This window comes from Arachis hypogaea, chromosome 11 (assembly GCF_003086295.3).
Source record: "Arachis hypogaea cultivar Tifrunner chromosome 11, arahy.Tifrunner.gnm2.J5K5, whole genome shotgun sequence".
NCBI classification, from domain to species: Eukaryota; Viridiplantae; Streptophyta; class Magnoliopsida; order Fabales; family Fabaceae; genus Arachis; species Arachis hypogaea.
Window position 1 is genome coordinate 79,001,603 of NC_092046.1, and position 5,479 is coordinate 79,007,081.

Sequence of the window (5,479 nt, forward strand, 5' to 3'; positions counted from 1 at the left end):
GCTCTGTTCAGAATTCTCTGTCTGTTGCTGATAAGATGATGGAAAAGGCTTGCTATTGCTAAACCTATTTCTTCTACCATTATTATTGAAGCCTTGTTGCGGCTTCTTTTGATCCTTTCGTGAGAGATTAGGATGATTTCTCCATGAAGGATTATAGGTATTTCCATAGGGTTCTCCTATGTAATTCACCTCTGCTATTGCAGGGTTCTCAGGATCATAAGCTTCTTCTTCAGAAGATGCCTCTTTAGTACTATTGGATGCAGCTTGCAATCGATTCAGACTCTGAGAAATCATATTGATTTGCTGAGTCAATATTTTGTTCTGAGCCAATATGGCATTCAGAGTATTAATTTCAAGAACTCCCTTTTTCTGAGGTGTCCCATTGTTCACAGGATTCCTCTCAGAGGTGTACATGAACTGGTTATTTGCAACTATTTCAATGAGTTCCTGAGCTTCTGCAGGGGTTTTCACGTGAAGAGATCCTCTTGCAGAATGGTCCAATGGCATTTTTGACAACTCAGACAGACCATCATAGAATATACTTATGATGCTCCATTCTGGAAGCATATCAGTAAGACACCTTTTGATTAGTTGCTTGTATCTTTCCCAAGCTTCATAGAGGGATTCTCCTTCCTTCTGTCTGAAGGTTTAGATTTCCACTCTAAGCTTGCTCATCTTTTGAGGTGGAAAGAATTTGGCCAGAAAAGCACTGACCAGCTTATCCCAAGAGTTCAGGCTATCCTTAGGTTGTGAATCCAACCATGTTCTAGCTCTGTCTCTTACAGAAAAGGGAAAAGTATAAGCCTGTAGACCTCGGGATCAACTCCATTGGTCTTGACAGTGTCACAGATTTGCAAGAATTCAGCTAAAAACTGATGAGGATCTTCCATTGGAAGTCCATGAAACTTGCAGTTCTATTGCATTATAGAAACTAATTGAGGCTTAAGCTCAAAGTTGTTTGCTCCAATTGCAGGAAGTGAGATGCTTCTTCCATAGAAGTTAGAAGAAGGTGCAATAAAGTCACCAAGCATCTTCCTTGCATCTCCACCATTGTTATTAGGTTCGGCCATGTCTCCTTCTTTTTCGAAAATTTCTGTCAGGTCCTCTCCAGAGGGTTATGCTTTAGCTTCTCTTAGTTTTCTCTTCAGAGTCCTTTCAGGTTCAGGGTCAGCTTCAACAAGAATGTTCTTATCCTTGTTCCTGCTCATATGAAAAAGAAGAAAACAGAAAAGAAAATATGGAATCCTCTATGTCACAGTATAGAGATTCCTTTATGTGAGTAGAAGAAGAGAAGAATAGAAGAAGAAAAAGATAAGAATTCGAACACAGAGGAGAAGAATGGGTTCGAATTTTTGAATGGAAGAGGGGTGTTAGTAGATAATTAAATAAATAGAAAGAGATGAGAGGGGGAAGAATTCAAAAATTAAATAAAATAAATAAAAAAAATTTTTGTTTTTATTTTGACTATTAGTTATAATTCAAAATTTAAAAAGAAAAATAAAATAAAATTAAATTAGAATTTAAAACAAATTGTTAATTAAGAAGGAATTTTGAAAAAGTGGGGAAGAGTTTTCAAAAATTAGAGAGGAAAAATTAGTTAGGTGGTTTTGAAAAAGATATGATTGAAATAGAAACTTTTAAAATAAAAAATTCAAGTAGTTAATTGAAAAAGATTTGAAAATCAAATTTGAAAAGATAAGAGGTTAGAAAAGATCTTGAAATTAAGTTTTGAAAAAGATATGATTGAAAATTTAATTTGAAAAAGATTTGAAAAGGAAATTAAAAAGATTTGATTTTGAACATTAAAGTTGATTACTAGACTAACAAGAAACAAAAAGATATGATTCTAAAATTTAAAGATTGAACCTTTCTTAATAGGCAAGTAACAATCTTTAAAATTTTTGAATCAATAACATTAATTGTTAGTAAAGATTTTAAAATTATGAAACAAAATAAGAAAAAGATTTTTGAAAATCAATTTGAACTTTTCGAAAATATGAAGGAAAAAAATGAAAAAGATTTGATTTTTGAAAAAGATAGAATTTTTAAATTAAAAATTTGACTTGACTAATAAGAAACAATTAATTTTTTAAAAATTTTTGAAAAATTCAAACCAAATTTTTGAAATTTATGAGAAGAAAAAGGGAAAGATATTTTTTTGATTTTTGAATTTTTAATGAAGAGAGAGAAAAACAACAAAATGACTCAAAACATGAAAATTATGAATCAAAACACATGATGCATGCAAGAACACTTTGAATATCAAGATGAACACTAAGAACACTTTGAATGTCAATATGAACACCAAGAACTTATTTTTGCAAATTTTTAAGAAAAAAAAACATGCAAGACACCAAACTTAGAAATTTTTAATGTTGAGACACTAACAAATTGAAAATGCATATGAAAAACAAGAAAAGATGCACAACAAGAAAATGCAAAGATCAAACAAAGAAGATCATCAAGAACAACTTGAAGATCATGAAGAACACATATATGAATTTTCAAAAATTTAAAGAAAAATTAAAAGCATGCAATTGACACCAAACTTACAATTTGACACTAGACTCAAACAAGAAACACAAAATTATTTTTGGTTTTATGATTTTATTAAATTTTTTTTTGAAAATTTTTCAAAAATGAAAAGAATAAAATCAAAAACTTAAAATTAAAATAAAATTACTTAATCTGAGCAACAAGATGAACCGTCAGTTGTCCAAACTCAAACAATCCCCGGCAACGGCACCAAAAACTTAGTGCACGAAGTCGTGATTGTTCATTCCCAGCAACGGCGGCAAAAACTCAATACGCACGTTTATAATCTCAATTTTTTTTTCACAATTCCGATACAACTAACCAGCAAGTGCACTGGGTCGTCCAAGTAATAAACCTTACGTGAGTAAGGGTCGATCCCACGGAGATTGTCGGCTTGAAGCAAGCTATGGTCATCTTGTAAATCTCAGTTAGGCAGATTTAAATGGTTATGAGGTTTTTATAAATAAAATATAAATAAAATATAAAATAGGATAGAGATACTTATGTAATTCATTGGTGAGAATTTCAGATAAGCGTATGGAGGTGCTTTGCTCTTTCTGAATCTCTGCTTTCCTACTGCTTTCATCCAATCATTCATACTCCTTTCCATGGCAAGCTGTATGTGGGGCATCACTGTTGTCAATGGCTACATCCCGTCCTCTCAGTGAAAATGGTCCAAATGCGCTGTCACCGCATGGCTAATCATCTGTCGGTTCTCGATCATGTTGGAATAGGATCCAGTGATTCTTTTGCGTTTGTCACTATGTCCAGCACTCGCGAGTTTGAAGCTCGTCATAGCCATCCCTTCCCAGATCCTACTCAGAATACCACAGACAAGGTTTAGACTTTCTGGATCTCAAGAATGGCTGCCAATAATTCTAGCCTATACCACAAAGACTCTGATCGTAAATCAGGAGGCTAAGAGATATGCATTCAAGCTTGCTTTCATGTACAATGGAAGTGTTTGTCAGGCACGCGTTCATAAGTGAGAATGGTGATGAGCGTCACATAATCATCACATTCATCATGTTCTTGTGTGTGATTGAATATCTTAGAGAAGAAATAGGCTTGATTTGAATAGAAAAACAATAGTACTTTGCATTAATTCATGAGGAACAGCAGAGCTCCACACCTTAATCTATGGTGTGTAGAAACTCTACCGTTGAAAATACATAAGTGATAATAGTCCAGGCATGGCCGAATGGCCAGCCTCCCCAAATGGCATATGAATTCGAAAATAGGGAAAAAGACTGATCCCTGATCAAGGATGATCAAAATATTATAAAATAAATCACTAAAAGTAGTTTTTATACTAAACTAGTAGCTAGGGTTACATAAGATAAGTAAATGATGTAGAAATCCAGTTCCGGGCCCACTTGGTGTGTGCTTGGGCTGAGCATTGAGCTTTCATGTGTAGAGACTCTTTTTGGAGTTAAACGCCAGGTTGTAGCATGTTTCTGGCGTTTAACTCTTATTTGCAACCTGTTTCTAGCGTTTAACTCCAGAATAGGGCAGGAAGTTGGCGTTTGAACGCCAGTTTGCATGGTCAAAACTCGGGCAAAGTAGAACTATTATATATTTCTGGAAAGCCCTGGATGTCTACTTTCTAACGCAATTGAGAGCGCGCCAATTTGGATTTTATAGCTCCAGAAAATCCACTTCGAGTGCAGGGAGGTCAGAATCCAACAGCATCTGTAGTCCTTCTTCAGCCTCTGAATCAGATTTTTGCTCAAGTCCCTTAATTTTAGCCAGAAATTACCTGAAATCACAAAAAAAAATACACAAACTCATAGTAAAGTCCAGAAATGTGATTTTTATTTAAAAACTAATAAAATTATATTAAAAACTAACTAAATTATACTAAAAACTATGTAAAAACAATGCCAAAAAGCGTATAAATTATCCGCTCGTCACTTTCACTGCGTCTTTCTTGGTTGACTTATCATCCTGTGTAGAAGTTTCTTGCTCCTGCTTTTTCTCCTTCCCTTCTTCTTTTGAGCCTTCTTTGATGTGCTCTTCTTGAGTGATGGCTTCTTTTTCTACCTTCTTTCCACTTCTCAAAGTGATTGCTTTGCATTCCTCCCATTGATGGCTTTTTCTGTGTTTCTTGGGTTGTCTTTAGTGGTACTAGGGAAGGCATTTGCTCGTTTTGCACTTATCTCTGTGATTTGTTTGGCCATTTATCCCATATGCCTCTCAAGATTTCTCATTGTGGCCTCTTGTCTGGCCATAATGGCATCTAGTCGTTCTTGTCCTTTAACTAGGCTGTCTTGTCCTTTGGTTGGACCTTGTGTAGTATGAGCAAGTGCTTGTGTGGTTTGGTTAAGAGCTTGCAAAGTGGCTTCAAAATTTGAGACCTGGCTTCCTGGTGGTCAATAGGTGGTTGATTGGGGTGTGATTGTTGTTGTTGGAAGTTGTGTGGGGCGTTGAAGTTATTCTGGTGGACCTGTGAGTTATTGTGGGGTTGATGATATGTGTTTTGTGGGTTTTTGTATTGGTTAGTGTGATTTTGGTTGTTTGTGTTACGGGAGTTGTTGGAATTGTAATTCCTCTGCCATGAATTTTGATTATCACCCCATCTTAAGTTGGGATGGTTCCTCCAGGATGAATTGTAGATGTCACCATGGAAGCCATTCTGAGAAGAGCCTGAGGAGTTATGCATGTACTGGACTTGCTCTGGTTGTTGCTCATTGTTGCATTTCTCAAAAACTTCTTCACCTTGGCCCCTTCCACTTGAAGGTTGACTTGATGTGTTTACTGCAGCCACTTGAAGTCCATTTATTCTCTGTACCATCATCTCCATTTGCTGTTGGATTTGTTGGTGCATCAATTTATTTTGTGCCAATATGGTGTCCACACCTTCAAGCTCCAACACACTTTTCTTTGGAGCTGGTTGGCGTTTCCTTTGATGAGCATAAAAGTATTGATTGTTGGTCACAGTGTC

At 35.5% G+C, this 5,479-nt stretch overlaps 1 non-coding gene across 1 annotated transcript; it reads left to right on the forward strand.

Moving 5' to 3' along the window:
- Window positions 1-561: 561 nt before the first annotated feature.
- Window positions 562-669, forward strand: LOC112724294 (small nucleolar RNA R71). Its single transcript, XR_003163464.1, has one exon. It is a non-coding gene; the product is annotated as a small nucleolar RNA R71 (small nucleolar RNA).
- Window positions 670-5,479: the final 4,810 nt, after the last annotated feature.